The 21,477-nt window shown below is 41.7% G+C and overlaps 1 protein-coding gene across 2 annotated transcripts in view; it reads left to right on the top strand.

Moving 5' to 3' along the window:
* Positions 1–20,532: 20,532 nt before the first annotated feature.
* ZNF536 (zinc finger protein 536) overlaps positions 20,533–21,477 on the top strand; it is a 353,074-nt gene continuing 352,129 nt past the window's right edge. For both annotated transcript variants that reach the window (XM_037409390.1, XM_037409389.1), the window contains exon 1: positions 20,533–20,932. The gene's annotated coding sequence lies outside the window, so the exon portion shown is untranslated. The remainder of the gene's footprint in view (positions 20,933–21,477) is intronic.

Below are 21,477 nucleotides of genomic sequence, written 5' to 3'. Positions count from 1 at the left end.
AGTTGGCCCAAGCCTTGGAGCAGCAGCTGGTAAGTCCAGAAGCGGAGCTGTGATGCCTGTGGCATCAGATGTACTGGAAACTCTTCTGAACTGTATGTTGAAGTTTCAGCATTTGTGTGGACGTAATTATAAGACATACATTTAATTCATAGACTGGATGTCTGATTATGCATGGTAGCATGGCTTATACCGGAGCTGAGTCATCGCTGGTCACACTTTAAGGAGAGGATGTGATTGGCAGTATGTGGCGACATGATACAGGTTTAGTCGTGTGACTCCTGTGACCAGGCCAGGAGACTGAACCGCAGCTCAGATGAGCTGTTCGTGGCCTTTCCCCCGACTTGCTGTATGGCATTGCACAAGTCACTTAACCCCTCTGTGCAAAAGTGGTCCCATGATTAAAGTGACATCACTAGCACCTGCTTGAAGGGCTCCTGGGTATCAGCATATGTTGAGTTACTTCAGGATCTCTGTCTACTCATGAATGCTCATGCATATATGTCTATATGTGCATTTAAAACACGTGTATATAACTGATATACACATAGCGCATTTATTTTATATTCATATGTAAAATATATATACCCCCCCAAATATATGTGTATCTACACACATGCATTATATATGTGTATGTGTGTTTGTGAATGCACATGCAGAAGCTTTTTGTTATAACAGTACAATTTTATATCATAGAGTCACCATATCTGACGTATATTTTGGTATTGTAAAGTGAGCTTCACTGGTTCTGAGTCTTGGCTTTCAGAAATCACAGTCGGTTTGTATCTATATATACCTTCTTGGTCATTTTGGTGTGCTCACTGCTGTTTTCTGTCGCTGTTGCTGACAGCACTGGCACATGTTTGTACAGCCTTTGTGCAGCTCATTCTTAGGGAGGCTGCGTGCAACTCTGCTGTTGGAGGCTCTTCTGACGCTACATTTAAAAGTCTGGACATAAGCATTTAATGTAGTTGTTCAGTGCAGCAAAAAAAGTTAACAATTCATTCACTCCTGAGGATGCTAGTAGTAAAAAAAAACCCCGCATTTAACTTCAGCAGTCCCTTAAGACTGACTAGGAAATTGAAGGCAGCCTTAACTGTGGAAGACCCCAGGATTTAATATTGCCATGTGGTAAGTGACTGCTTGGAGACTCCTGCAAAGCCTTGATACAGTGGGATGAATTGTACCATCATTTATGCCTGTAAAATCCCTCATCATAATGGACAAGGCTCACTGGCATAACTGTAAGTGTTCTTGGAGCAAGAGTGAAATTGAAACTATGGTAAAACCCTGGAGTGTTTAAATATTGTTTTCAGTGGAGCCAGGATGCCAGCGATGTCAGTAGGTCACAGTAACATTTTTTCACTGGATCATTGTAGGTGTGAATCTTCAGAGCAATGTCTTGGAATTAGGCAGCCGTTAAACTTCAGTGAAAATTTCAGACTAAATGCTCCAGGTCCTGTTGAAAACTTTAGTCTGATGCTTTAGCCATGTGAAGTCCAATGGCTCCACTTCTGTTACAGGTGTCAGTGAATAACAATACTAATAATAACAAAAAAATGAGTTGTGCAATGCTGAATCTGCCTAGAATTCTTATTATACATTTATAAAATAAACTCTAATGGCTTTTTGGAGTGGTTACGGTGTAGTCTGTCGATGTATATTAAGATTACTACGATAGCACATAGCCTTTATGATAAAAGCATGCAAATTAACATAGAAATCTGCAGGACTTTGCATATTTTCCAATAATTTAATACAAACAGGTCCAGATTTACAGAATCGTGCACAGAAATTGCATGTGCACATTTTTGCATGCGCATTTCTGACCTTAACTAGCAGAAAGAAAGGGAGGAACAGCTCACATGGTTCAGATCTGCACTAAGGTCTGTGAATTCGCATGCCAAATGAAACACAAGGCGACTTTTGACGGCCAAGTTAACCATCAAAAAGGTTTTTTAATGGAAATGCTGTCACACTCTTAACTAGAGTACTGCTGCCAGGCATCACATCAATAATGCAAACTTTGGAAGACAATCTTGCAAACTAAATAGCCAAGAATTCTGAAGTATTTCTAGAAAGAAAAAAGAAAAAAGGTGATCATTATGAAGAGGGGAGGAAGCCATCATGTGAAATTTAATTTTGCATTCAGATTTATTATTGTTATCTGTTCTCAGTGCTGAAATGCCTGTTTACTTGCAAAGGACAGTTTCTTTCCATAATGAATCATAGTAACACTTAAATTAAGCACAGTAAAAGAATGGTTAATGTCATAACACGCTGACAATTTAACCTGGCCAATATTTTTATTGCCTTGTACAATAAACCTAACAGAGCACAACTTGCTTTTTGACTGGTGGAAAATCGGTTATGAACCGCCAGGGAATGACCAATTTTTCAAATGCAGCCATTCAGTCACACTATAGCCACTAATACTTTTTTTTTTTCTGTACACTATTGCTGTTATAATCTTTTGAGGATATTTTATCACAGCAATAACCTCCTCAAAATCAGTCTTTACTGCAGTTAATGACTGGACAGCTGGAGCATTAACTGGCCTTGGCTTTGCCTCTAGCCATTAACTAACAAACCAGTTGTTATCCACAGGTAACAACCAATTTCTTGTAGAATTTTCTTGACAAAGTGTCTCACCGGATAAAAGTTGGGGTTTTTTTTCCCTTCTTTCCTCAGCTAAGATCTAGCAAGGGCAAGATAATATGTAGAGAAAGAATTGCGGAGAAGTAGCAGCAAGTAATAGTGCTGTGAAAGAAGTTAAATTATAAACCAAACCCCATAAAATGTTGATTGTTTACTCCTGCCAGAATTTTTGTAACATTAATAAAAGACTGCTCTATTATGTCTTGATCACTCGAGTGCAGAGCCTCGTCCTGAATTCGAGAGTGGACTTTGGGGGCTGTCGCTGGGCGCTGCAAGGGACAGTCCGCTCCCCCCCGGCCCCCACCTCAGGGAGAGACGGGAGCAAAGGCACGGCAGCTACTGGCCATTTAGGCAGAGAGAGAGGTAAGAAAATGAAGACAGCTTTTAAAGTGTCTTCCATCTTCCAAGCAAATGCGGAATAAAGATGTAAGATTAATTCTGTATATTTTATCCTTAATAAAACGGGTATTATTTTTGAGGGTCCTCATAAAATTTTAGCCTTTTCGCTTGCGGTTTGACGCTATGAAATGTTAACCTCTGTTTTGTTACAACGTTATTTTAAAACTAGGATTAGCAGATTCAGATTAAATCAGTACATTACCGAGAGGGTTTAAAGTAGAGATCCATGACATTGTTAAATAGTAGCAGAATAAGTAAAACGTACAAATGGAACACCCGTAAAAAGCCAAGCTCTATCATGCCATAAACAATGATGTTTTAAAACTGTTAATAGGCTTAATAACAGTTTATTATTTCACCTTAACCCTTTTTTATGCCTTGTTTTCTCTAGCTTTTGTCTTGGCTGTACTGAGCTGTTAATACCACTTCTTAAATTTTCCCCTCTAGGTATATTTTCCAGGAGTGAATATAAAGAAAAAGCAAATGCAGCCATGCATTTGCTTTCAAGAAACACAGGAGACACTATGCTCAAAAAACTTCAGAGCTAGGCTTTGGGATACAGCAAATATCTTGGCATCTACAGTAATTATAGAAGATTTCTAAAATCAAAGGCAGAAATCCTGAATCAGTAGGAGCTCGAATGACAGGTCAGTGCTTCCAAGGGGTCAGGATTCTCCCACAGTGTCCAAGTTTGCAGCCTCCCTCACAGCTCCTATCCACTCCGTGCACAGGCACCACGGCTTGCCCTCCTCCACTGTGGATTTCTATGTATTTCCAGATGTTTGCACAGGAGTCTTGCACAGTTTTTTATTGTCTACCAGAAACAAAAATTAATATCAACCAGAATTTCTAACCAGAGAGTCAATTTCAAATCATATTACACATGAAACTAGTTTAATCTGGAAAGACTTGGGGGATTCTTGGTAGTAAGGGTTTGTCCTGCACTCGAAATCGCTATGTATTTTGTGCACGTGCAAGTGGTTCCCTTTCTTTTAGGTACACTTATAGAACTGTCTCATGCGATCGGAGATTTCATTTGGGCATTGATGTAAGAATAGACCCCTTTCACTGCATGTGTACTAACTACCAATATTATTTGCGATTCAAGCATTTCTAGCAATTTGAAGTGATCCAATGATTTTTAAATCATTCTTAATTTCATAAGTCTACTCCTTTAATCTCTTTCAAATTACTGAAAATGTAAGGCATTCTAAACATTTCTGATCATTCTTCGCTGCTTTGGCCCCATAAAGCCAATCTTTTCCAAAGTTAAGCACTTAAAAATTTGAAGTACTCCAATAAATTTAAATTGGCATATTCTGTGCATATCAATTGAGAATTATTAGAGCATTAGTGCCTAGGAGTGATGGCTGAGGGCATGCAAACCAGTTCATACATTGATTTTTAATGACTTTTTATTGATTCTGTGCTTTTTAAACTTGATACCCTTAGGTTGCCTCTTACATAGAGTTAACAGATTTGTGATGATACGCTGAGTTTGGAAGAGGCATCTTTCTCTTCTTATGCTTTTTCTTTTCTCCTGATGGCTCAGTATTATAACTTTGCTCAGATGCAAATAGCAAACGCGCTTGATTTGTGGCTTTAACAGGATATGGCTCCTCGTGTTTGCCCAGCTTATCTGTAGACAAGGTTTATGTTCAAACCTTTAAGGGTCTCTCCTCCCCTCAGTGTGTGCACTCAGTGCTCACCAGCAGTGATGGATGCTCTAGGCCTGCACTGACAGGAGAAATAGGCTCCCTTGTAATTTTTAAATGTCAATCTTAATTTGTTGGGCCAAGATATTGTAGGTGTCATAAAGCACAAAGTGAAAATGTCCGTTAGTACTTTTACATTTTGAAAATTATTTATTTATATTATGAAATACACACACCTCTGTTCTGTATATAATTCCACTGTATTTATTAATATTTTAGTATTGACCTATTAACCAACACACTGCCAGTGCAAACTGCACTGGTGATAACTGGGATGAGCCTGCCATGGTGTCCACCCTCCTTTGGAGGAGGCAGACTGGGGATGGTGCACTGGCACAGAGGAAAGGCAGAGGGACCCTTTACCGCAGGGCTGGCCTGGGCTGGCAGGCTGCTGCAGGGGCTGGCTGCGGTGGCAGTTGGTGGCAGCCTGGGGACATGCCTGACTGATGCATCGGGAAGGCTCGGGGAAGCACCACTTTGAACCAGTTACACCACTGCCCTTCCTTGGGTGTGAGATGTGCTTTTTCCAAAGTTTTCCTCAGTGGGTCATAACAGGACAAGTGAGAATATTTCTAATAGATTCAATTCTTGTGGGTTTTTCAGTCCTTCTCCCCCGCTGCTTGGGCTGTGTTGTGTGAGCTTTTTCGGGAGCGATTCCAGTTCCATTTCGTAGGGAACCGAACGCTCACACTGCGTTGCTGTGATGTCGGTTGCTTGTAATATCCTTGCTGAGGACCCTGCCAGAAAGCCTGGTGACCATCACACGCAGGTGTCCCTCTCTCCCCTTGCTAGGCGAGATCCCCTCCAGCTGTGGTTAAGGCACGTAGCAGTCTGAGGAGACATTAATTGCTGCTAACTGCAATGGGCGCTTCTGTATTTAGGCTTTGTTTAGGGCAAATTCCTCTGCAATCGCATTGTTAGAAGCCATGGGTCTGTTAAAGTCGGAGTTATTAGGCCATGTGCTTTCTGTGTGTTGTCATAGTCAGAACAACACCAGTGCAAACGTCTGTGCTGGGCAGGGGAAGTGTTAAGTGAAGAATAAAAACAAGTCCAAATTCCCATTTGGAAACTGCATGCCTCAACAAATACCACTGTTCATAGCAAGTTATTAGCTTCTTGGTTGTAATTCTGGTCCTTTTCAAAAGGGAGGTGGAAAAAACCATGTAAAAGAGATTTCTGATACTGCACGGTATATTGAATGAACACCAGAAAGCTCCCCAGTCTGCCCGTTCCCATTTGCAGTTTGGATGTGGCTGAGGTAACACTTCTTTCTCCTTCTCCACGTGATTCCCTGTGTCTTCTGGTGGCAGCACCCTAGACATCCCAAAATGCACGTGAATAATGTGCCTTAAATTACAAATCTGAAATGTCCCCGTTTCCCTCAGGCCAGCTACGTGTGAGGGACCTGTAAGAAGTCTTTTCTCCCTTCTGAATAGGAAGCAGGTTTCCACTGTGGGCATTGTGAGGGTTTGCTGGTGGGCAGGAGCTGGTCTTCCTCTGCAGGGTACCACAGAGGGAAGGGTGGCATGTCTCCAGGTGAGAGGGCTGCCAGTCCCACTGGACTGGCAGGGGATTGCCCCCCCGAAGGTATGATGAGAAAATGGGAATTGGAGTTAAATGCTTAGGTGAGCGTTTGCTGGTAGACTTAGCTGAACTGTCTTTCCGTGTCTGCATCTGAACTGAACATCATGAAGTTTACTTCTTAGGGATGGTCTGCTCTGCACTGTTACTGTATGTGACCAAGCTACTAACAGCTTACCAAAAAGGTACAGTCTTCTCCTTCTTTTGTTCTTGCTATGGGCCTTCTAGTACTAGAAGATTTGGAGTGAGAAATGTCATTTATATATTTATTTAGAAGCTACTCTGAGTAACAGCACATTTACTAGTTTGCTTCATTTTTATGGATTTGATTCATTGCTTATTAAAGCCAATGGAAATCTTTCCATTGTTTTCGGTTGGTTCTGGCTCAGAACTTCTTGGTGCTTGACAGTATTTAGTAGGAGATGAAAGATCTGAACTTCTAAATCATGATATATTATGGTCTTCTGCAGTGCCTGTTTCTTAATTATATACATAATCCCAATATCTGTTGCAGTGTATTTCTGGGTGAGCAGTTTCTATTTTGTTAAATTTTCACAAGCATGCTGTAATGAAACAGTTAAATGAAACATCATCAATATCATATTTGTCACAAATAGGAAACTAAATATTGAGATCGGTTTTATCCATTCATTAGTTTATAGACACCAAGTCCTCTGAGGAATGTCACAAATTCCCTTGATGTCCCTCAGTGCTAGATTTAGCATTTGGATCTTTGATTTAACAGAAAGATACATTAAAAACTGATACAGTCAGACAGCTCCCTATGGGGTATACATCTATGTCGGCTTTTACGTCACAGTTATTTCAGTCAAGATTTGGCAGTAATTTATTTTATCCAAAAGTTGTTCTGGAATATGCTGTGCACTTTTCATAAGCATGTAGCGTCTTTTCAGAGGATAGCAGATCCACCATCTCAGCTTTTCCAGCATGGCTGTTACCCATACGTGTAGCTGAGACGCACACGTGGACCTGGATGTCTCCCTCCCCACACCTCTGGGCTGTGGCACGTGGCAGATGTGCTCTGCAGGAGCCCATGTCTTCCAGAGTACTGGGAGGTCCCACAGCTACAATATGCCATGGAGCCGTTTGCATTTCTAACAAAGTTCGGTATGATTGTGTTTTTGCCTTTTATGTTGACTTTCTAAAGGCATTCCAGTAGCTGGCATTTCCCTAAGGAATCTTTACTGAAACCATGGATTTCAAGTTACTATTATAACATATTACAGGACAATTAATTTGTAAGCACAGTTACCTGTCCAAGAAAGCAGATTCTGAGAAGAGATTCTTTTATCCTTTTAATGTAATGTATCATATAATGAAAACTAACCTATGTAGTTCAAATTCAGACATTAAAACAAGTATAAGAGGTTGGTATATACAATAAATTTCCCTTTGCCAGTTTACTCAGATAATTTAGACATTGCCTTTTCACTTTAACTCATTAAAACTTTCTTGCCAAGTTTACTTATCTGTGTTAAGAGTACAATTAATATTATAATTTTTAATTATCCACTTGGTTTTATCAGAGCCAAAGTGTTTCCTTAAGTGTGAATATCAAAATAAAGCCTATATTTTTTTAAGAAACCGAAGTGCTGCAATTTCACTAATTCCTTAATAATGCAAATATTTATGTATCTTTCTCCTTACTGTTTATGCATCAATAGTTGTGTTGTTTTGTTTTATTTTATAACCTTAGCATAATATACTACTGAAAGCTATATTTTGTACTACTTAATTCTGTACCACTCATTCTGATTTATGGCATCATTTTGTTTCCAGCTCACTCCTTATCTTCAAAAGGCTTGATCCAAAACTCATCAAATTCAGAGGAATAAATCCCAGTGGGCTTTGGATTAGTCTAGTAGGGTGAAATTGTGGACTTCACGAAGTTTGCATTACATGCGCAGATATGCAGTAGTGAGATTACTTGATAGATTTCTAATTCAGCTTCTTCTATTTAGGAGGAAGTTCTTGAGAATCCTGGCCATGCACTTGAAATTTAAGAGACCATTTTAGTTGCATATATTCATCCATTTTCTTACTATGACATTTGAGAATACGTTTATTTGCCAGTTTGATTTTATCATCATTATGGAGGACTCATGTTTCTAATTTCTCCTACAGGCTCTTGAATTGTTAATGTTAACTCCTACTGAACCCAACCTTGTTTTCTAACAGAGAGATACATTCTGAACTTGTATTGATGCTGGGCTGTTAAAAATATGTTCTTCAGGAATGACAGGTTTACAAGTCATAATAAAGTACAGCTCATCTCAAAAGTATGGAAAAGCATTAATGCAGAAGACATCTGGTAAATAATATTACAATGTATTTATCTTGTTATTTCTTAGTTATAAATGTACAGAGTGATAGACACAGAATTATGAAATTGATTTAAGCTCATCAGTGCAGCAGAAGCTTCTTTGTCATCTTGCTTTTCTTTTTCACCTGACATTGTTAAACTGGAACAACCTGGACATATCTTCCACTATATACCCACTAGAACATTCCTGGGTTTGCCATTACCTTGATAATTTGTAGTATTCTGGCTGCTTATGTATATAGACTGCTGCACACAAGATTGGTTTTATTAAATAAATACAGGAGGAGTGTGTTAATATGAAATGATTGTAACAGATACTACTAAATAATAATGTATGCTACAGGCTACCTTAAAATGCATTTTTGATATATGGCTGTGCTGCCTGATACGTAGCTATTGTGCAGCTGATTAGCTGTGGTGAGAAATTACTCATTCCCTTGTATTAACTACACTGTTTAACTACACTGTTTCCACCAATCAGTATGAAGTATGCCAACTTTGTTTAGCCTGTGCACTTGTGCAATGATGAACAAGTAATGCATAAAACAAACCCTCCTACCTAATCAAACATTCCTCAGAGATTTGAAAACAGAAACAAAGGGTAAATCCATTCATAGATTATAATGGTAAAACAAAATAAAGTTTGACATATGTATATAGAAACTCTGAACACATGATATGAATATTTTTTTAAACAACAACATGTTTGAATTATTAATAAATGCAAAAAATATGTTTTAACACAGTATGGAACAATTGGAAGGATATATTTCTTTAGAATCATGAGGGTCAGGAAAGATCTCTACTGAATACAAACACTATACATCTTTTTCCCCCTCTTGGTTTGTGTTTTAGCCTTTTCAAATGTCTGTCTCATTGTGAAACACTGCCATGGTTTTAGTTGAGAGAAGTTTCCCTTTTTCATCCTTGAGCCTGCAGTACAATCTTCATTCTCTGAGTATATAATAAATGAAGTTTGTTAACCTTCAGGGTGTGAAACCCATTTTTCTCTTCTTGTCCTAGGGTGTTAGGTGTTGAGCACAGCTGACGAGCAATTCTTTAGGGAGGACTGTACTGCTATCCAGGAGGGGGCTTACATTTAATTTTGTCATATATCCTGGTTGCCAGTTATTTGATTTTAAGATAATTGATGGATCTCTTTATGGGTATATTTTTTCTTAGTCATCAAGAAAGCTAAAAATATTTGATAAGAGTTATTTTATTGGAGAGTAGTAAATATCGACAGAATGAGATACCAGAAAGTTGGGGGTTTTTTTTCCGACTTTTTTTTCCCTTTATCTTAGGATTTGAGCAAACACAGTGCTTGCAGATTTGATGGGGACTGTGATGAGAGACCACTGTAGTCATTTTCACTGGTGACTGCACATTACTTAGGGGCCTCCATTCTGCCCTTCTCTACAATTCTTATTGACTTTAGTGGCTGCTGTGTGAACAGATAATGCACAAAATACTCATCAATGTAAATGCCATATATAAATAAAATCCTAAATTGAAACCATCATAAGCAAGTCGAAGTAAAGACAACGGAGTCTTTAGCATCAAGCCCTTTGAGGAAACAATGTGAGTGAACAATGCCAGCTTTGACTTTGAATTCCCAGTTGTGTGCTGGCTTGTACCCCAATTTTAACATTAATCAGAAGCTTTTCTGCATTTCATCTCCTCATTTATAAAAAATTCTTTGCTGAAAGGTTATATAAAACTCATTATTTACCTGAGTGACCAGAAAGGCTCTCAAAGTGCCATTCCAAGCTCTCGGGTGAATGCTTATTTATAGTTTTTTAATAGGCATTCATTACCTGATGGATTGGAAAGACTCTTTTTGAACCAGTTCCCGTCTATTGGTTAAATACAGATTGATAACTTTTTCTTAAAAAGCTTATTATTAACCAGATAAGCTCATCACCTTTGGATTTCTAAAGTGGTGATTAGTTTTAGCTTCCAAGGGTTTATTCAAGGTTTTCACTAGTGTAACTTAAATTTTGCCCAGTGGGCCATATTCTGGAAATGAATTACAGTAGTGCAATGCTTGCAAAACCCAGACTGCAGAAGTAACATGAGGCCGTTTGCACAAAGACATACCTCAAACCTATGCTGCTGCATGTCTGTTAGCTAGTCCAAGCACAAGGCATGGAGTAGGTAAAAGGGTGTAGCACATTTTAAAATGCCTGTGAGCTTGGTAGGAAACACATTGTTAGGCATATTTTGATGCCTAAAAAGACATAACAAGTCCTATTCACACTGTGCACTTTGCACAGTCTTTGAGCTTCACTCATTTTGCCTGGTGTAACATTCTGCTTCTGAGGATTTGCTTCTAGCTTAAATTGCTTTGGAAACAGAAAAAAACTTGCATTTTTTTACAAATGCAGTTTGGTAGTGTGGGCTCAGAAGTCCCATGCAAGCTACCTCTATAGTGATGGCAGGTTACCCCATGCAGTGGCTCCCGTTCTTTGCGAATGGAGATCCATTTCATTGCAGACATTTTTGCCTTGTTAGCGCCATAGGCGATGCTTCCTTGGCGTAGCTCCATCAAGCAGGCAGCTCTGGCTACTCACCCACCTCTGCAGCTGTTAGCACATCTGTAGGATTTCAGAATGACAAGTCCTGGCTAAAGAGGTGTAAAACAACATGGCCATACATGCTCGTGCCTTGTGCTCCTTGAGGGCTCGTCCAGTTTGTAACTTACATCTTAAAATGACACCCTTAAATAGCATCAGTTGAAGCTTAAATCCAAGATGAAATGGAGTAAGAAGAAAAAAGACCCTTAAACTTGCAATGTTCTGGGAAAATAGGTAGGCTGTTTGAATTGTCCGGGGCTTTCATATAGTTCCTAACAAACTTGAAAATTTGGAGCTTTGTTTTGTTTGGGGTTTTTTATTGCTAATTTATAGAGTGTAAGAATACCCGAGTTTTGGCTTTTGTCCCTTTCACTTCCCACTTTTTCTTCCATCGCTGAATTTTTAAGTTGGAAGTTTCCATCCTGTTCACACTTTTTCTCCTCCATGGCTTAAATATATGCAGCTAGGAGGATTGGTGAATGCTCAATCGAGTGAGTGGTTCTTTCTCATCTGTTTAGGTAGGGCAAGTTTTCAACCACCTGAAGACAACGCCTACATTTCGGTGTTACTTTCCAGTTGTGTCAGAGATGGTTTACCTTTGCATTCCTCTGATTATGCATAGATTCTTTCCAGAAAAACAAGACCCAAGTTTCTGATGTAAAATTAACTAGTATCTGGGGAAAAAAATCCTTTTGGTTGGATGAGAACATTGCAAATAAATACCAAAGCCTTAAAGCCCTTTGAGCTTAACAGAAAGGAAATCATAAAGGTCATAGGGCTAGTGTTCTTTGACACCACCTTTGCTATTGTAAAACTTTGGTGGAAATGTCTCTCTTAAATACTTAAAGTATTACTTTTTAGGAAACCAGTTTTGCATTTGGTTAAGAAATCCTTAAAATTCTGTTTAAAATAATGTAAGCAAAAATAACTGTACTCTTTGCCTCCCTCTGCTGGCTGTGCAGACAGAGTTAATTGGCTTCGCGTTGTGTGACCCTCTCATTCTAAGCTAGTATGTTGATTGTAGCGGTCTTCATTTCAAGGTTGGATAGAAATAGGTGGGGAAACAGCTATATATGAGCAGAATTATGGAAGCAGAGGAAATGTTGGAAGAAACAGCAAGTTTATTTTTGAGGCTTTAAATTATTAGAAACATATTTGTTATTAGAGAAGGTCCCTTTAACCTCTGCTGAACTCATATTCTGGACTGGTTTAGGTGAGGGCAGGAGAGTTGTACAAAATTTCTTTGAAGAAAGGCCAGGTGCTGAGGTATAGCAACAATATTTTGGCAGGAAAATGGCAAATCAAATCCAACTGTCCAAGAGGGCTGGATATGAGCAGAGCTGAACAAATCTTTGTGTGTACACACATCATTCAGGTGCTTTGCATTACACAGAGAGCTCTCCACTTCATCAGTTTTCAGATGTTCTGCTCTGCACTGGTGTCACTCTGTATTGATGTATATTTTTCACATACATATCATAGCCAGCACAGTCCTTTGTCCTGCTCCCAGAGCCTCTGCAGCTCTCCAGGGATGTTGCCTAAATCACTTTCAAGTGTCCAGCCTCCTGTGAGGATGTGAGGTAGTCTTCTCCGCTTTATTAGCGGTCTCAAAAAGCAACCCTGCAAGGGAACCTGTGGCACGGTAGAGCGGTGCCCATCTCACCCCACACCAGCCCTCTCCATGCAGTCAGCCTGGGCTGGAGGAGACATGGAGCTGGTGCTGCCACGGAGCCCCCCTCATGGCAAAGCCGGTGGACAGAGCAGGCAGAGCAGTGCCTCCCTCCAGGAAACCATTTTTCATGCTCCCAGGCATCAGTTTTAGTAGATTTTTGGGTTTGGTCCTGCGCCACTGTACCTGGATGTCTGGAGTGACCCTCTCAAGGGGCAGGTGTAGCAGTAGAGCTCATGGCCAAGAGGGCAAAATGAGTGGAAAGAGAAGGGTGTGCTTTTCATTAAGGCTAGTCAGGGGAAAAGAAAAAAATGGAGACGTAAGTATTATTTGGAATTGATAAAAACAACTCTTGGAGGCAAAGCAACAACACTGAATCTCCATTTCAGCTTTTCTTCAGGCATCCATACCCCGCTGTGCTGGCTGGGGCTGTGCTGAACCTCTCATGTCCCCCCACTCCAGGCCAGCCGCTCCCCCCTGCCGGTGCCCACCTGGGGGACCCCGCTGTGGCTCCCTCAGGCATGGCTGTGTTGGAGACTGTGGAGATGGAGAAGATGGAGGAAAGCCTGTGGTCTGCTATGGCTTGAACCGAATAGCTGATGTTTGTGGTAAGGGTACAACAACACACTGGGTATAAATCGTGGCTTTTCAGATATGCGTAGCAGTGGCAGTTAGTAAGAGCTCTAGGATTATTATTATCATTATTATTATTTTTAAAAAGAGCCTGTTATCTGTCCGTCTGGGTGGTATCCCTGGGGTCGGTGGGAGCAGGGGGCGAGCGGCCCCAGGCAGGCTGTGCTGGCCATGCCGCCATCGCACCCCATGGCTGAGGGCCCGGTGCCCTGTTCCCTCTGGGCCCAGCGCGGCGGCTGTGTTTTGAGGTGAAGCTGTGGGTGAGCTCTGCCCTGACCCCGAGTCCCTCCGTCGTCTCCTGCCCACGTGGGCAGGTCTGTGGCAGTGTTTCTTGTCTGCCATGACCGTGCTGGGGACAGTCGTGCTTGGCACACCACAGCCTGGCGTGGCCAGCCTGTGGGGACAACGCGGCAGGCCCAGAGGTCAGGCCTTGCCTGGGGTGGGGACGCTGCTGAGGCAGAGAGGGAGGCACCATCTTTGAGGCCGCCTCACAGCACAGCCTGTGTGCTGGACCACTGAGGAGAGACGTTCCTCACTGAATCGTTTGGGGAAACCTCCCTAAAAGTGGCTTGCGGTCTGCCAGGGATCTCTTAAGATCTTCCCAAAACATCCCAAACTTCCTTCAGCCCGAGTCACCAAACTGACAGAGAAGAGGTATTTCTGTCCAGACACTGGCACCTACCAAAGCCGCCGTATATGAGGCAATACTGTAGTTCAGCAAATGATGAATACATTTCAGTGTTCATTGCTGCCGGCATCCACAAAGCGTGAGGTACCGACCACCTGGGGACAGCCCCGTGCCGGCATGCAGAGCTCTGCACAGGTAAGCAAAGTGCCTTGCAGATGGGCCAGGCAATGTCAGATGGTGAAGGCAGTACTGGTGTAATGGCCTTGATTACTGTAATGCAGGGCTTAAATTGTAAAACCGTAGTTTAAAAGGTACGATATATACATTTTCATCCTATCCTTAAAATTTGCTGTTTGCTTTGAGTGTTTATCTGCAAATTTTCTGACAGCGCAATGGCTTAAATGTGGCAATGTCTGAGGTGATCGTGGAGGCAACTGGGAGGGCAGCCTGTGCTCTGGGATGGAGGTGCAGGCAGGGCTGCTGGCACGGGCAGCATGGGACAGCAGGCAGCGGGGAAGGCTGCATGCAACTGGCAGAGGGAAGGGAGTGCTGAGGTGGAACAGGGGATCCATCAGAGCAGCTGGTGGGAAGTATTGGTGTTCATCCGTAAGGGAGAGCAAGCTGAATGCTGGGGCAGGCCACGAGGTTATAATCGTTAGAAACCTAGGGTTTGCTGTCATCTTTGGAACCAGGATGGAAAAAAATAGGAGAAGTTTAAGGGAAGGGGTGAAAAGTGGTATATTGGTTTGATTAGTTGAGTAAGAAATGCTTACCCAAAACATTATTCCTGAGTCTTACCTTGGAGATAAGATCTCAGCATCTCTTTTAAATAGCCCCTGAAGACCTTTGACAGCCCGAGAACAGGTTATATGTGAATTTGCTCCAAGAGCTGGGTCAGTGCTAATGCACTTTAAAGTCGAAGTTCAGCTATTATTTAGGATATTTTCCCCAGCACTTTCTCCTCTTGGTCAATCATAATTCCTAGTGATTACAGCTGGGGAAGCTGACCTGCTATACCAATCCCACATAAATTTAAATGCTAAAGTTTAAAACCTGGAGCAACAGTTGTCTCCTGATCTTCTATATTCTGCTTGTATTGCCCCTTTTGCTCTTGCTTTTTTGGAGGATATTTGAGCCCTCATGTTGAATGGGAGATGCTCACAAGAAGTATGTCCTGCATGGGGTTATAAAAGCTGTATCTTTATTCTGGAAGCAGAATTTGCTCGATTCCACTAGGTGGATCTATTGAGAACATTGTTCACTATTTAATGTAAAAAATGTCTTTTGCTTTGGGGAAAAAAAAAAAAAAAAAAAGAAGCCTTTCTTTTTTACCACTTTACTTAGCTTCTTATGTTCTATAGAAATACAAAGATAACCAGTTTTGTTCATAGAAAGCTCTACAGCTATGCATCAGTCTGTCAGCCAGTAATACTTTGAGGGACCTGTCTCTTCTTTCCAGTTTTGCCCTTGTTTTGCAAAGGAAAAGGGTCAGTGCTGCCAGTGCTGTGAGAGGCAGGTGCGCCTCCACAGTGGCCCAGTTTTAGATGCGGCTTCCATTGCGTATCTTCCTGCTGTCTATTTTGTACTTTCTCCTGGATCCTTTCTTGATGACTGTGTTTTGATGAATTGTTGCAAAGACTTTGTAACAAAATGTGGCCAACATAGACTCCTGGCCTTAGCATATGCCTTTACTTGACCCGTGCAAGTTGCTTGTGATGTCAGGCTCAATGATACATGACTGCTATGCTGAGGATGTAGATTTATCTCCTAAAAAGAAAAGTTTTTTTTTTTTGTACAAGTTCTGATTACCTCTACCACTGAATTCCTGTGATGATGATATATACAAACTTTGCTGATCAAATCTATTAAGAGATACTTATTTTGGCCATGGCCCCTGGGAAATAGACAGCTTGTTCTCAAATGGGTTCTGCTTCTGGTTGTTTTGAAAGCTGGGATCTCAGAGTCCTTTTTTCCAGGAAGCTTTTTTACACAGTCTGTATGAGTGGGAATGCCTCCATTCACCTTGTCAGTTTGCTGGGGTTCTGCCCAGGAAACCCCCATGTTTGTAACAGGCATTTTCGAAGGGATTTCCCTTTTTCCTGTGAAAGTGTTTTATTTATGTCTTCTTGAACCATGCTTCAGCAACTTTCTTGCTGGATGACTTGTGTTTTCACTGGCTCAGACTGCCATGTAGATCGCACCACCTGTTCCAGAGTTTGCTGAAACATTTACTGTAAGTTTTCTGGAATTCCTTATTTAATGTCCCTGCTATTAGATGGTTCTTTTAATGTGCTTTTTCTTATCAATATTAAAGACCTGACTTCTGCTTTTCCTTGGAAAAGATACCCCCTCCTAAAGGTGTTAAGCTTTCAATGGGCTTCTGCAGCATTTGTTAAAAGAATGCCCAGTTGCTTATCACTTCTCGTTAGGAAGGAAATGCTGATCACACCTTTTAAGAACAAAGGCAGGATTATTCCTCAGTCCTTCCTCATAAAGCAAACAACTTATAAATATTAAATATATAAAGCTAATGTTTCTCCCCCACCTATCGTGCAAATTGCTGTATGACCACCTGTCTGTCACTTCTTTCCTGTATAGAGCCTCTTAAAATACTCCTCCGACCTGGGCTTTTCATTGAGCTCATCAAACTTGTAAGATTGGGGATTTTCTTCCCTCTTATATAAGTCTGTCTGAAACAAGAACTTCTGAAAGGCTGTCATTCTGCTAAGGTAGAAATCACGGGGAAAGGTAATGTTGCCTGGCCAAAGAGCACAGCTCTCATTTCCTCTCATCCTACTTTTTGAGGTTTGACAAGTCTGTAGCTGATAGCTTCTGCTCCCTGAGAAGGTTCCTACTATGTTCTAAGTGCAAGAATCTTGCAAAGGTAAACATTTGTCTCTTCTGCTCGTCTCCTCCCTCCTTTGCAGTGTTTTTGCCTAGTTTTAAAGAAGCAGTATACATCTGCCTACCCATGGAGGAGATACAAAAGGGAATTAAATCAACCAAAGAAGTTGGAGAAGTAGCTGGGGACAGTTGAGAGGACATGAAGGCTTTGAAGAGAAAAAACCTTTCTCTGGATGCAAGAGGAGGATAAAGGAACAGCACTCAAAAGATGGGGAGAAATAGGAAGGAATACTGGATGGAAGTACGAGAGTGCTGATGTTGTCTGGGAATATTATAAATTCTGAGAGAGGACTGACCAAAGTCTTCCTGAACTCATGTCTGAGATCTTCTGAACCCCATCTAACCAGTACACATTACTCAGGTGCTGGAGCCTGTCATTGGGTCAATAAAATTTGGAGGTCTCTTGTCTTCAGGATGTATTCAGCTCATGGACTTGCACTATCCCTTCATGGTCCATTTTGTGAAGGCTTGGCCACCCCAGCCCAAATAATCATGTTTATGTGGCCCTGGGGAAAAGAGTTTTGATCAATCTTGTTAAGAGTATCCTCCCCTGACAGCACTATTGCCTGCCTGTAGTAGCCCGCTCTTCCAGATTTTGAGAAGTCTTTGCTTGACATTTTCTTCCTGTAGAGCTGAGTTGGATGGTCATCCGGACCATCCAACTGACTATGGAAAAAATTAAAACTGACTGGACATTCACCAGTGGTGGACCACAGCTCTGCCCTCAGTTTAGAGAGGGTTTAGCACTTAATCTCAATTTCCCGTGAGATGATTCTTAGTCTCTGTCCATTTGAAAGTTTCTGGAGGGAAATTCCTGTTCCCTTCAGAAAAGAAAGTCAAGGAGAAATACTTTAATTTTTGCAAGGATGAGAGTCAAAACCCTCATGCTCATGCTGTTTTCCCTCCATTCGTTGTCCTTAAACCAGCATCAGGCACTTACGCCAGATGACCAGGAAATCCCAGTTAGATGTCTAAAGCTCCTCTGCTGTCAGTTGCTGTTTCACCTATCTCTAGTCAATATTCTTATCTTTGTCTCAGGAAAAAGAACCATGGGGTTTTCCTGAGCTCTCATCCTCCTGTAACTCTTTGTGTGGTGCTCTGAAATCTCCTGTCTGCCAGTGATTCCAGGTAGCTTGATTTGGCCCCTGCTCCAAAATGCCATCGCCTCCTGTGTGGTTTGTATTATGAAGCCCTAGGTCATGGAAATCATAAGGTGAAATCTGATATTTTTAAAAAAAGGTATAGCTCATTCTTTTATGAGACTGCTAATAATGTTCAGCCTTGACAGGGTTAAAAGGCAACATCCATTTCCCCATTATCTTGTTTAAAAAGTGCCTTTTTTAAAGTCCATATGGCGACTTCCTTTCGACCTGCTTTCCCATCCTCGTCTCTTTGTCAGGGCTGTCACTTATAAAGAATCACTTGACTTACAATAACAAGTTCAAAAGAAGACAGAATATAATCAGTTGATCCACGAAGAATTGAAATAAAGAACACCCCCACTGCTCCAGTTATCATTCCCATAGAGATAGTGATATTATTGATGTGATTGCTATGCTAATTTCTATAGAAAAAACTTGTATTTTGGAATTTGTTCAAAGAGAATTTCAGACACATCAAATTGGAAAATGCAGAGTGAATTCCTAAACTTTTTCGTATAGGCATGGGAATCTTTTTTTTTTTTTTAACATTGAATAGCTCTGAACAACTATTTATAAACTTCACTTAAAAAATCAATTGGAAAAATCTGGCTAATTTTTTTCAGTTATAGAAAGTTAATTTACTGCAGTTCCAGGAAAAAAAAAAAAAAAAAAAAGTCCTATTGTACCTTTAGGGTTATTAATATCACCCCCATAACCTGCAGAAGTGGTATTGGACCACAGACTCCAGAAACAGAGGCTCGGGATTATAAAAGATGGGTACATTTAAGTCCAGTGTTTAGGAACAGCTAATTAATCTATACCCCTTCCTCTGCAATTCCATAGTCCCTCTGGGAATTGCCACAAACATAAACTTTTTTTTTTCTTGGACTCCTATTTTAACTAGAAGGTTTCGGCTTGTGATGTTATGCTTTTTATGTAGTAAACTGATTTAAAATGTATGCCAGTCATCTTCAGGGAACTCATTTCAGTCAAGATGAAACTAGTCTTACCTGAATCAATGTTTTAAGTGTCCCTGTGGCTCGGCATTTTGAATAATCAATCTGTCTCCATCGCTTCTTAATCATGCGCATCACAGTCTTTTTTATTTGTCAACCCTTTCGGATCCTGGCTTTTTGTTATTAACATGCCCCTAATGTCACATGCAAGCCTTTTCTTTAAAACAAGCTGCTCATTGGTGTATTTTGATACTTTTTATTATTACTAAATCTTTTTTCCCATAATTACACCACAATCATTATATAATCCCATAACAAAGAGTCTATTGAGGCACCATGCTTTTGTCAACTATGGGACACAGAATCCATAATTGCATTATTCAGCTTCCCCCCCCCCCCCGCCCCCCCCCGCCCCCCCCCTGCTTTGTAGAAACACAACCTATTTCACCAGTCACATTTGCACCTTGTTTGCTTGGTTATATATTATTTACTAAATCGTTGCCCTGCGGATAAACCTTGTAAAGTTGCTTTAAAAAAGTTATTTGTTTGATAATTAAGTCCTGAAAACCCATCGTTTAATGATTATTCCGAACCCATAAGGCAGAGAACCTCCATGACGTTTTTCTCTAAGTTTAATTACCGTATGCTAATTTCCTTGCCTACTACGTGATTAATTAAAATCATATTTTCATAATCATTTGGCACTAGTATTGTTTTAGAATTATCATGATCCCCTAAATAGTGTATGTAAATAAAGTCGGCTCTAATGGAAAGAATCAAAATGCAACGCTGAGGACCTTTATGTGTTTGTATGCATGCGATTGGCAACATAACTGGCTTATTTACATTAAATACGCCACAAGGTTACAGTGCAGATCAACGTCACTTTATCGCTGATTACTTCTCTTAAACGCCGGAGCGGTGACTGATGCTCCGGTCCCCCTGTCCACCAAGGTTTCCCCGGGAGTTTTTTTTTTTAGGAGAAACAGACTTTGCATAGTTTCGGGAGCAGGTAAGAAGGGCGCTTTGTGGAGCCCGGCGCTGCCCCCGGGGGCTCGGCGGGGTTTGCGGGGCGCGGGCAGGGGCGGCGGGGCGCGGGCGCGGGGGCTGCGCGGGCGCGGGGGCTGCGCGGGGCGCGGGCAGCGGCGCTGGCCGTGGGGCTGCGGAGCGGCGCGGGCTCCTCGGGGTGTTTACACGGGCTCAAGGTCACGACCAAGCTGCGCCGGGTTAAATGGTTTCTTAGTTGCTAGACAGGGAGAAAAAATGGACGATCACAGACCATTCTTTGTAGATTATTATATCAAGGGTTCAGCTTTTGGCTCATCAAAGCTAAATGCCGCAAGACCTATCTAGTTGCTGTGAATTATGCCAAGACGACAATGGAGTGCTTTTTTAATGGTACAATGCATTTCACCTACCAGATAGGGGGAGTCCACGCTGAGAGATGGGGATGTCTTGTGATGTTGGGTGATCAGTATCAATGAAGGGGGTTATTCTGAAAAGAGACAGATTAAAATAAAGCGCTCTTTGCTCGGGATGTGCTGGAAGCAGTTGGGAGGGCTACCCGGAGCGGGCGGCCGCGGCAGCCCCGCGCCGCACTTTTCCCCCTCCGCACAAGAAAATGATCAAGTCAATCATGTGGACATGCTTCATTATTCATTGAACACAATCTTTTACAACGCTCCGTTTACGTGCGGGAGTTTCTTCTACGCTTTGCTTTAAATTTTAAGGTAAGAAAGACAAAGGTAAAAAGGGGGTTTTTGAGGATCCGGGAGGCTCCCGCGAGCCATCAAAGAGGCTCCAAAGTCAGTCCGGAGTATGTTTTTGTTTTTTATTTCTTTTTAATCATCGCAATGGGGCCTGCGTTTTCCACCGTGATTAAAAAATACAGTATAATTAAATATCCATAGCAGTGACGTTTGCAAGCAGGGCTGTCAGGGGAAAAGCAGAAAATAATGAAAGGAGCGGAGAAGCCATTGAATGGCGCTATAGAACTTAGCCTGAAGAAAACCCTACGTTTTTCCTCTTTCTCTCTCGTTTCTTTTAAAACCGTTACTTTACAAAAAAGGAGCGGGCGGGCGGGCGAGGCGAGGCGAGGCGAGGGGAGGCGAGTGCCGGCGGCGGCGGCCGCGACGCTGCCCGGGGGCCGCCCGCCCGCCCGCCGTCCCCAGCCCGCACCGACCCTGCCCTTAACTTGCCCAGAAACTTTTTGTTTTAAAGGGTTGCAGCGGCGCAAACTTTGCTGAAGTGACTTTAAACGCGGGCCCCCCCCTCC

Source organism: Falco rusticolus, chromosome 15, assembly GCF_015220075.1.
Source record: "Falco rusticolus isolate bFalRus1 chromosome 15, bFalRus1.pri, whole genome shotgun sequence".
NCBI lineage: Eukaryota > Metazoa > Chordata > Aves > Falconiformes > Falconidae > Falco > Falco rusticolus.
This window is presented reverse-complemented; position numbering and strand designations above follow the sequence as displayed.